This window comes from Pipra filicauda, unplaced genomic scaffold (genome assembly GCF_003945595.2).
Source record: "Pipra filicauda isolate LSUMZ 115617 unplaced genomic scaffold, ASM394559v2 scaffold600_size242580_pilon, whole genome shotgun sequence".
Lineage (NCBI taxonomy): Eukaryota > Metazoa > Chordata > Aves > Passeriformes > Pipridae > Pipra > Pipra filicauda.
In genome coordinates this window covers 37,072-49,460 of record NW_024104755.1, presented here as the reverse complement: position 1 = coordinate 49,460, position 12,389 = coordinate 37,072, and the positions used below count along the sequence as shown (strand labels likewise).

Sequence of the window (12,389 nt, the reverse complement as noted above, 5' to 3'; positions counted from 1 at the left end):
AAAAGTCTCCTCTCTTGTGATCTCATTTTAGCAGAGCACAAAGGGGTCTAATGGCCAAAGGAATTAAATTCACATTCTGACTTGAAGAAATGCTCACAGTAACCACTTAGTTTAATCAACATCATCTTTTCCCAAAAAACACTCTAATTTCAACAAACACTCCTCAAACAACAAGAATATTCTTACCTAATTCCTAGAAAGCTGACTAGATTGGCTAATAACATCCTAAACAGAAATTCTAGCTATCAGTCTAAATTTTAGGCGTAGATATGTTCTTCTGTTAAAAAATAATGTTATTTAATCACCTAAAATGGGAATTACATCCTACTCACCCATCACAAAGTACCTCATTTTATACGAATTCAATACCTGCTCAGGCTGCCCATACTGTTTTTCCACTTTAAGGAACACCCCCAATTTTACACTGTTTACTAGAATTAACTCAAGGAAGAAATCACAGGATAATATTTTGTGATTCCTCTGGAGCCCCGCTTTTAGGGCAGCATTTCTAACATCCCCAGCAGCCCCTCGCAAAGGCTCCTGCATACACACAACCCAGCAATTACACACCAACGTTAGCCCAAGCACAAAGCTGTCCCCGCCAGCTTGAAGGATTTCTTTGTATACATATAAAAAAGAAAAGAGAAAAACCAGCCACCACCTCCCACATAACACTCATGTCTCAAAAGACTAGTTATTCAGTCTTCTGAGCCTCAGAAAGAATTAACAGATACCTTATATCACACTGAAAAAAAAGCATAAAACACACGACTTAGCGCTGAGATCGATATACTTCACAGGACACCACTGAAAACATTTTCAAATGGAAAGACAGCCTAACACAGGAACAGAGGCAGCTGTCTGCTCCACACAGGGCCAACTGATGGCATGGGCTCCTTCAGCTCCACAAAACAACCCAAGACTTTCAGGAGGAGGAGGAACAAACCATGAGGGCACATCACCCTCCACGTTTGTTTGAGGGCAGCAAACAAAACACTCCAAATTTCACACTCAAAACCCCCATGCCCCAATCCCCTTTGTGCCCCTGTTGTTCCCTCACCTCCTCCCCTCTCCTGGCCCACCTTAATCCGCAGCTCTCTGGTCCTGCCTTACAGAGAAGCATTTGTTTGCCAAATGACACCTCTACTTCCCTTTGTGCTTCAAAAATATTTACAGTATGGAACGCCAAATTCCAAAAAAAGCCCATCCCCAACTCTTGTGTTTTACTGAAGATCTCATGGTGCTAAGTAAAGCCTTTAATGCAGGCTTCCATTCTGTTCCTGAAAAATAAAGAAATAAAACAACAAAAAAAAACTTTCTAGGGGAAAAACCAAAACATATTTCGATGTCTGTGATTAAGTTCTGTCGTATATCTATTGTGTGTTTCTGGGTTTAACACACAGGCCAGGAATACATCTTCAAATTCTGCAAAGGTAAACACAAACCCATTTCTTCCTCACTTTCAAGTCAAGCTCTAGGAATTACTCGAGGTGTTTGATTAGAAAAGATTAAACACCTTATCTTTCTGAAGCATCTCAGCTTTACTCTGAAGGGCACGATGCAGTCTGTGCCCTCATTTATTACCATTGACTGCTAAAAACCAGCCTTTTCTCCTGACCAAGAGGTACCTCAAACCCCCCCAGCTGTCTGAGCTGCCCCATCCATCACGTCCCTTACAGCCTGTGAGCCTAAAACACACAAACCCCTTCTGTTCCCCACACAGAAGGTGGGAGAGGCAACATCTGAAGCGCAGCTTGAGGAGACAATCTTAGCCTTAAGAAGAGAGGGAAGGAAGTCCTATTTCAAGCTACACTCAAATGTGTTAGACCAGAGGGAATCCTCAGAGTGTTCTGGGAGAGGCAAAGTCAGGGATGGGTACAAATCAAGGTTGGTTTACTCTCAACTACCCAAACAGCACTGGTAACTAAAATAAAATAAAAGTCTTTGACCAAAGGGAGAATAGAAACCTCCACAAGAACACAGTTGTTCACACAGAGTGGAGCTGTAAGTGCTCAAGAGCTCAGACAGTTTTTAAGCAGATTCTTCATCCCGTCTTCCAGTACCACACAGGCCACCAGGAATTCTGAACTGGCATCACGTCACCCTGAAGCACAAGCATTTCAACCATTGATCCGAGACAGATTCTGGCACCCAGAAATGTGAGCATTGAACAATTGATCAGACAATTCCCACTCTTATATCACAAAAGCACATTGTTATCTATTTCCAGCTGATCGAGCAGTACTGGTCACCAACTGTCCCAAAGCATATAAACACACTTTTTTGTGTGTTTTCAGAGCCACAGAGCACAGTGGCAAGGTTGGGATGTTTAAACCCTGTCCCACGCAGCTGCTAACACCTTATTCAGCAAAATCATGAGGTGCATTAATTACTAAAAAACCAAATTATTTTGAGATGGAAAATGTAAAGAGTCGAAAACAACCCTTCAGTATAGGACAAATTATCACTCAGTTATCCCCTCCAACATGGCTTTTCCAAGTATTTCCCTTTTCAGCAGTAGGCAGGCAGTCCGCAGAGAATCCAAAAGTTCCTGAGACAGTTAAGACCAAAAAGCAGGGTGGGTTTCCAGCCCCAATTTTGGGACATTCTGTTTATCTGCTAAGTGTAGAGTGCAAGGAGGCAAACTTCCCACCACTGTCATATGGAATACCTCGAGAACTCCGGTACCTATCACAAGAAACTGACATTTCACATGGATTAGAAATACCCTTGAAATTATTAATCCCTAAAGGGGAAATTTCCATCATTAAAATGTTCAAATGACCAAATTTCCTCTTCTAACATGAAATAAAAACCCATGATAAGATATGGGAACAGTTGTTTATATGCAAGAAAACACTTGATGGTGCAAGGAATATCCAGGTATTTTTCAAAGGCTGCTTCAAACTTGTGCTGGGCCCAATTCTTCCCTTTTTAGAGTGATGATACTCCCACCCACGCTCATTTTGCTGGACCGAGCCCAGTTCTTCCTATCTGCTCCTAGAATAAAAACAGTTTTTCAAAACCCTCTGCAACTAAGTCAGAACTGAATGTTTCCCCAAACACACCCCCCTAAGGGTACTCACTGCTCCAGATAACTGCACTAGGATTTATCAGCCTTCATTAGGAACTACAGCCTAGAGCTTTCAGCACTCCATCATATCACTATAACCACCAAGACACTACAAATGTTCTTCTCTCTGCTACTTCACGGATCACCTTTTCTTTTTGAAATAGAAAAATCACGTGATACCCCAAAAGTGTGACCTCTGCTTTGTAGAAGTTTGCATCAGTCACCACTTGAGCAATTTGCAAGGTCGCTTAGTTCTATGTCAATACAAACCAAAAAGAGCTTTAAACCTACTGTTCCAGCTCCTCTCTCCAGAGAGGTTCACCCAACTCCCTCCTCTAGATCCTCAGTGCTTAGCGGCTTTATAAAAACCAGTCAGTTCAAGTCTCAAGTCACGACCTTCATCTGCTTTTTCTATTTTCAGACTGAATATTGGTTTCTTTTCCTTCACTTCTCGCAGCAATCGCAGCTCCACAGTTGTCAGCCTGACTGAATTTCCAACATCCTTCAGGCAGGCGCTTCGGTGAATTCCAAATAAAAGGAACCTACTTTCTCCCTTTATTTTCATTACTGGGGTGGGGGCATGCAGGGCTGATGGGCTTTAACCTGATAAAAATTTACCCCCTTTGACACATCCTTTTATTCTGTTTTCTTTTTATTCCCTTATCCTTATAACTTGGCGTCTCTTTCTGGGCCTTTCCGACTTCCCTGCCAGAAGCTGCAGCGGAGCTTTCACGTGAGTTTTCCAGTCACGAGATGATCCCTGCTGCCCATTCTCACTATCACACCACCCTTGCTTCAGCTCCGTTACCTCCCACAGACAAGGGAACTCCGATAACAAATCCACATATTTTTCCTTCTCTAACAACCATGTAGCAACTCCTCTGACCATCCGAGACGACTTCCCACTCAAAAACACACTTCTCTGCCAAGACAGATCTTTCATTTCTCTCCAGCCTATTCTTCCCTTGGCCTAGGGCAGCAGCAAGGCATTCCAGACCCTTCTGACACATTCAGTGTTTTCTGTCCATTTGGTGTTACTCGTTTCAGGAAGGAGACAAAGCTGGAGAGGATGAAATTCTATCTAGGTTTTCCACAGCTCCAGGGAAAGTAGGATCTTTGAAATGTGTCTGACTTAACTACCTTTGAAAGTGCCATGATTAACACATCCTGGGTTTTTTATGTCCCTTTGAAAGACTGCAAAGCACTACAAAGGTTTCGAGACTGACTATTTACAAGACTCTTGTATGGTTGTGACCTGTCTGATGGAACAACCTGCCCAATTCCCTTCATAAACCCTCCCTCAGATCTGTTCTCCCCTGACAAAGCACTACACTTAGAGCTGACATGAACTGTCTGGTTGTGGTGGGACTGGGGAAGGTGAGGACTTCATGTCCAGAGATGCCTTCCCAAATAGGTGTTATGCCCTTCCAGTAGTAGCTGGGGAACTGGGAATTTCAGCAGCCAAACTGCGTTACCATTTCACAGATTTCTCATTCAAGGGTCAGTAAAAAAGGTGACCCATTCCACAACTGAATTAAGAGCCAGCACCATCATGCCAGGAAGTTAAGGGAAATATAGGGATTCACCAACAGATTATACAAGCTCAAACCAAAAGCATTCAGTTTATAGCACTTTTCCCAGGAACTGGAAGACAAGGAACGTCAAGAGTAAGCTCTGTCTGGAGTGAGATTGCAACACTCCAGTCTAGAGTCATAAGCTAATCACCTTCAGTTCTATCAGCAGCCTCTTATTCTTACCCCATCCATCTCCAAACAGAGGCTGGATGCACAATGCAAAACCACTGCTGAAATAAGCGCTTATCTCTGCCTAAATGGAGCTGACACCTGAGCAGTTTTATAGCCCAGCGGGCAAGCAGCACCCTGGCCCAGAGAGAGACAGACCCTGCTCATCAGCCAGAGCCTTCCATCCCAGTCAGTGCTTACGTCAGCCCTATGCTTTCACGTTTCACTTCCCCAAGGAAAATCAAAGTACGGAAAAAGGAGGAAAGAAAATATCTTTGCTCATCCCTTGCACTGCCCTGAAGATGAACTGGACTAGAACATCATGAAAAAGCAATAGTGTGAAGATACATTCCTGTGGTTCCTATTTGTCCAGTGGCTTTTCTCTCCTCTTCAAGGAGTCCCTATGATTTTACTGTACAGAGCAACTGCCCAATGCAAATCCGAATGTACCTGACACAAAGGTGAAAAAGGGAGACAAAATTATATAAGCATTTCCAGAAGTGTAAGATTACTGACACAAATTTTTGTCTAAGGGGAGTTTTCTGCAAGAGATCTTCCTTTAAGTAATCCATGTTTTCACTGGGTAATACAACGCTCAAGTCTTTAGTCCAAGGACTTTGAATGCACTGAAGAACTCTGGGCTTGGAATAAACACAAGTAAGACTGGAAACATGTTCAGAAAAGCCAACTTGGGACAGGGAAAATCCTTTTTCAAACAAATGAATATTCCTTTCCCATTCCAAATGTGAAATATTGGTGACAGAAAAGCCATTGTATAATGTAAGCACCATGTACAGCTCAAAAACATTCATAGTAACACCTCTCAAATCCTAAGGCAGGTACCAATCCAAGAGATCTCCACATTAGCAGGTGGAAATCTGAGTGCAAGCTCTTGAGTAGCTTAAGTGCAGACACATTCCCTGCCAAGAGTTAAAAAACCCTTCAACCAGAAAAAGCCACTTTTTAGAACAAAGCCTCCTCCTCCTCTTCTTTGAGTGGCCTCGTCCATCATTTACTTCTATGCATAAATTCCAGCTAAGTGAACATTATATCCAGTATTTCCACGTCACATTCCAATCCAAGATCTGCTGGATCGGGATGTCCCTGCCTTCCTTCTCCTGGCGGTGAACCAGGTGGTTGTTTCAGCAGCTCTACATTCAGATATGCTGTTTGCAATGAACTCAGACTTGGTTAATACCAGATTTTGAATGCTATCCCAAAGGCAGGAATCCTAACAATGTACTTTATGTTTCCTTCTTTTACAAAGCACTCAATAATCAGAGTTACTTGGCTGGCATCTTCAACTTCACGGACTAAAATGGCTGGAAACCCTACTCAATTCACTGACAGTAATATCAAGCCTGGACTTCAACAGAGAGCAAGCCGTTAGATAAGGCTAAAGAAGGAAAAATACATAAACTGAATTACAAAAAATGAGATACTACTGTGATCTTTATTTTCTTTTAATATGGCTGTCCGCTTCTGGTTTCATCTGAGGTTACCTGGGGACCACAGCACAGCTCCAGACACTTCCTGTCAGTGCAGCGGCACCAGCTGCCAGATGGAAACACTTCCAGCTGAACACTGGAGTTCAACACCTCCTGTTCCCCCATCTCTTCTGCACTGAGTCTTCAGAAATAAAATCACAGGTTCGGTTTATCTCAGGTTACCACATAATACAACAATTACCCCGCAAAGGTTTGCCCTCAGTCCAAGATGTGCTTGCAGCAAGAGCCTGCTTTTAGCCCAAGACTAACCCTAAAGACTTTCGAGAGTCCAAACCCAAAAAATCTCCAGGAGTCCTACAAGGCATAACTAAAGCCCTCAGAGCCCTGACAGGTGAGGCTGAGGTCCCCTGTCAACCCAACACTTGTGCATCCCCTTCCCACAGCAGGAGCTCTTCCCCTCCACCACATTTACATCATACACACAGAGCCTAAAGAATCGTTTCAGTATGACAAAAACTTAAGAAATGCTTTGGAAGCTCACAAAAAGTAAAGAAAAATTAGACTGGGTGCACAATACTTTTGTTACAAATCAATTGCTTCAGTTACTTCTATTGACAAGTATTCCAATGGTTTCAAAAGGCTGCATAATCCATAACAGCCAACTCTGGATTACAATGAAACCCACCACTGAAGACACAGGCCTTTCTTGAAAACATTCTGGGGCAGGGTTTTCCTAATGTAAAATATATATTTTAAATTAGAGTTTTACTAGTAACCTTACCTCAAGTCTAATTCTCACTGGAGGAAGAGCTGAGTGAGTGTGTGTCACCGGGTGTCACTACTTCACACACTCCTCCCAAAGCAGCAACAATAAAATCACCGGAGGCCTAACGGAGGTCTTGGCCACGCTCTGACGTAAGCAAGCAGCGCTGGGACACAACACAAGTGTTCCAAAGCACGGGAGGAATTAGCATCCATATCAGCTTTCATAACAAACACCACACTTGGCACAGCTGTTCCAACAACGCTTGGCTCAAGGGGGCACAGAGGAAGCTGTTACACAACTCGTTGCACTGTGCCACCCCGCACCCCAAGGAACTCTGCAGAACCCAACTGTGGCACAGGGACTGGAATGTTTGTAAAACCCACCTCAACTCCGAGACAAAAGTGCATCTACAGAGTGATTTTACACAGAACTGTAGGCATTCCCCCTGCATGCAAGCTCCAGAAAAGCCCTCTGCCCAAGTTCAGCACAGAAAGTTGGCCACTATTTTTATCCCTGAGGAGATCCTGGATCAAGCTGATGCTTCACAAAAATACCAGAGTGCTGTTATGCCAACTTTCACTTCTGTTAGTGGCGGAGATGGACAGAAGGCATATGTTCATCCATGGAGCAGACTGCTATGTTCAAAGTGCTCTTTTCCTCTAAACCAGCTTGTTTTGTGTCTTATGGTTATCGTCACAATTGTGCTTTGTGACTTTTTCAGTCAGTGTTCAAAGTGATTCCTTTGCTGCACCGCACTAAGCAATGCAAAAGAGAGGGTCATAAACCAAGATGCTGCAATATTGGAATAAAATCCTGCTTTGTTCTTCCCTTTCTCCCTATTCTTAATATGCTGCTCTCAAGAACTTGAACAAATACCGGAGACAGAAAATCAGTGCTGGTTTTATCTCATGAAGCTTAAAGTTTTTGAGCTACATGCAAAAAAAGAATTCCGTGTGATTTATCTGTGCCAGCCACTTCCAAACAGAAGATCCAGAGGAAGTGTCAAGAGGACTGGTTTGCCCTTGAAGACAAAAATTGTCCCTGCTCTGTACCATTCTTACCAACTGGAGCCCTCCGAGATCACGTAAGTGTTTCTCTGACAGGCCTTTAAGTGAATTATCCCCCCGAAAGAGGCTGTGCTCATCCTCCTCCCTGCCTGTTCCTGGCTCTTCGCTGTGTCAGCACAACCTCTGGTGCCTGACAAACTGGATCCAGGAACTGATCAACTGGAAACGTGGTTTTTCTGTTGCTGAGGGTTTTTTTTTTAAACGAGATCATTTCCCAAGGGGCTGGGAGGAGCAATGAATGCCTTTTTTTTTTTTTTCCCTCCCCCTTCCTCCAAGCCCAACTCCCCCAACTTCAGTGGGATTAGTACCCACGCTGACACAGGGGCTGAACAACACTGAGCACTCCAGGAAACAAAAATCCACTAAGTCACATCATGACTTGAAATGTTCAACTTCATTAAAGCACTGCTCCCCGTTCTGTGGAGGAGAACAACTCACACCTGCAGAGCAGCATCCAGAGGAAAATTCCGCTGGCAAAGCATTTCAGGACAAGACTGAAGGAAAGGCAACAAACACCTGAAGTTTGGGAACAGTAAAGCTCCAGGACAGGAAAACATGTGAGTCACCTGCCAGACACAGATGCACGAGGGAGCTTCTCCTAAAGTGTTAAGTTCTGCTCCGGTGTGTGGGAAGAACTGGGAGGTAAAGCCGGGAGGATAAAAACGACCTTCCTCCTCTTATCTCTGAATCACTCCCTGCCCTCCAGAGAGCTTTCACACACTCCCTTTCTGCTGGGGCTGCAACCCCCACGACTGCTCCTGCACAGCTGGACAGATGTGCAGGCTTAGAAACAAGCATTCCTTGCTCATCAGGACAAGGGGAATCCAACCTGAGCCCAAACACAGGGCAGCAGCCCTTAGCAGCAGTTAGAACTCATATCACTGTGTGCAGGATGCCTTCCATTTTTACTTCAAAAGAAAATAAAATCTAGACCCTTAACTTTTTAACTGTTTCAACTTGAACTTGAGGAGAATGGAGGCCCAAACCCCAAACTGATATTCTAAATAGCAATATTTCATCATATTCCTTAATATTCCGACATTTTTCTAGCACCTGAGCAGCTGCCTATTTGGACATGTTATCCATTCTTGATGATTAACACCACATAAACTACTGGGGTGGGGCAGGGAAGACATAAAATCAAGGTTCATTTCAGCTCATTTCCTAGAATACACCATTATACTCCTAAGGCTCGAGGATGCAGCTTGAAGGACAGCAGAGGAAAACCGGCTGTACATCAAACACCAGTAATGTGAATTTGTCAAAAACTGCTTTGGGCAATGCCAACAAAATCACCCTAATGACAACGTGCAGCCTAAAAGAAAACACTGCAAGCACACACAAAGATGTATTAAAGGCATGCCTGGCTTCGTGGCTGATTTTTAGCCTGGTGTACAACTATTACCTCATGTGAAAATGAGGTGACACAACAGTTAAGTAACACCTCCAGTGGCTTTGGATAGTCATGAGCTCAGGATGGCACAGGGGGGGCAATGTGGCTGACAAACCTCTGGAATACTGAGATAACCTCTCTAAGCACTGACTTACAGAAAGCACTGCTTGCTGAAAACAGAGAGGAAATGCTGCCCTTCATTGGTCAAGAAGGGATTTTTTTTTTCCAGAATTCCTGTGCACAATAACTGGATGGAGGTCACCAGAATTCCCACACAAACACCAAGACGTTGATATTCCCTGGCAAAGGTAACCTCACGTTAAGGAAGACTTTTCCCTTGAGTACACGTGTTAGCTGAATGACCTCGCCCAGAACATTTGCCAGCATTAATCCTTCCCCGGGATTTCTTCTGTTAAGGAAGTTTTCTTTCTTCACAGACCAAAGGTTACGGACGTGACAAAAAAAGCCCCACATTGGTGCAGAAGCTCTACAGACACAGCACATCTTCAGGATGCCATTTCAGTTTAGTCACCTACAAAGCCACCCCATCACCAAATCAGAACACCATTTCAGAAAAAAAAACCAAGGCAGAACCCAGGAAAGATTCTGCTCAAATGGCCTAAAACCACTAACATCAAGTTTGGGCAATTTTTATTTGACACCAGGTTAAAAGGACTTGTTCCCTTTTAACCCCAGAAACAAAGGCTTCTTACTTGTCTTGGACCTGCAGCACTGATTTCTCAATTCCCAAATCCAACTGCCAAATCAGCTACATCCTAAATAAGCACCAACAGTTTTGGTTTTAAAACACAGACAGAGGGGAAAAGAACCAAACACACATAATCCCGTTTGCTTTCAACCTTGACAGATGAGGAAATTCTCTCAGCCAAATCTCTTTCAAAGAACCTATTCTCTTTAAAGAACTGAATTACTGGCTTAAAATATGGGGTGTTTGGCTCCAGCCTGCACAGTGGAATTATGTTTATAGGGACATTTCCTGAAGAAATATCTAAGGAAGTAAACAAATTCACATGGTGCCACCAATACTGAACTCCACCTTCTGCAGTGGTCACTTTATGCAGGGCCTTTTTTTTTTTTCTTCCAACCCAGATATTCAGTAATTACTTCCAATAAGTAGAGCAGACAAGAGAAAATTCATAATATTTATGATTTCTTAAGAAACTTATGTGCTAGGTGTACTCAGACTGATTTTGCTGGAGCCTAGTCTAGGAACAGTAAGGAAGGGATGATAAAACATTTCTGCCTAATGCTTCCTGGGGTCGGTGGAATTCACTTTTTAACAGCCCTGGGATCGGCCCTCATACCTCAGGGATTTTTGAGAACCATCCTGAGGGATTTCACCTTTATTTTGTCTTTGGAAGGGAGGAAACAAAGTGGTACTGGCAAAAAAACCAGCCAAAACAGACAGAAGAAAAGAGAATTCCAGCATAAACAACGTGGCAGAGCCCGAGACTGAAGTGCACCTCGGGATGTCACCCACTCCCAAGCACAGGGCCCAACAAGCTGCACGCTCAGTCACCTCCCTGAGACCCAAGGACACCAAAGTAATGGCAGCAGAGTGAACACAGCGGTCCAGCCAGACTTACTGGCCCTGCAGAACCCAAAGGCTTTACTCCAGGACTCTAATTAAGAGAGTTGGGGCTAAGAAAACCAGAGATTTGTAACATAAATTCTGTGTTCCCAATCAGCTCACTTGAACACTTAAGCTCTGCAAGCCTCTTCCCATATAAGTATTACACTCCTGTGCCAGTAACGCTCCTGAAACCACACCAGGAAGCCCGAGTTTTCAGATTAATGCCTTAAATCTGAACGTAAAAAATTAAGAGTAGTTTCTTCTGTATGAAGGACCTGTGGTGTTTTGCTGTTCTACTTCCTTCATCTTACTACCTCAGTTCAATTACTAATTCAATTGTAGCTGAAAAAACAAAATTGACCTTGTGTTTACAGCAGGCTCAAGTGAAACCAAGAATGCTTAAGAAACAGCCAAAGCATCTCAAAAAGCACCCTTTGCCTAGGACAGCACTTTCAGGAAGTTAATGGAGGATTGTGTCCTGGGAAACTAATTCGCACGTGATGTAGGAATCCAGTAACATAATAAAATGGAAGAGAGTACAGAAATAAACACAAATCCAAGATGGACCTACACCTTGGATCATCATGAAACTCAGGGAGAAAACTGAACTTACAAACCCTCGAGATGGATAAAACATTGGAAAGAGCAATTACAAACCTGACTGCCAGCAGCAAACCTCCTCTAAGTTCAAACACTAGAAATCAGCTTGAGAACAGTTTTTATTATACAACCCAACCTTTCTGTGTTCAAGAAGAACATTAGGGCTTCAAGAGAAGCCCTAATGCACTCTGGACATCAGATTTTCAAGTAGCAACTTGCTACCAGAAATTATTAATATTTTTTACCCTTTGTTGAAGACAAATACGGAACAAAATCAGTATGTATAAGAACACCTGCAAGGAACCTGCAAGCTGACCTCCCCTGCTATGTAACTCCTACTGTCATTGTTCTCATACTTAAGGATTCCTTTTCCTGTGTACTGAGAAAAGCTGCCATTTTTTACTAACTCATTTTTAGGGAAAAGGCAATTTGCCATTTGCAGACAGCACCAGACCGTGCTACCTAAGATCTCGGCTTTTTGCAGTCATTTGCTGCAGTTTTAAAAAAAAAAAAAATCCACCTTGAAGGTTGCCATGAACAGTGTCATAGGAGCTCATTAAGTTGCTGGCTTGAAATTTCCATTTAACTTCTGCCAAAGCTCTCTCCAGTGCCTGTGCTTCCACACGGACATCTGACGGAGTTCAGACACAGAGATGAAAACATCCGATTACAACTCTTTATTCCGTTCCATCAGCTCAGCAACACG

At 43.3% G+C, this 12,389-nt stretch overlaps 1 protein-coding gene across 1 annotated transcript in view; it reads right to left on the bottom strand.

Annotated features, from left to right (window-relative positions):
• ANKRD17 (ankyrin repeat domain 17) overlaps nucleotides 1–12,389 on the bottom strand; it is a 67,416-nt gene that overhangs the window by 54,676 nt on the left and 351 nt on the right. The gene's annotated exons all lie outside the window — the stretch shown is intronic.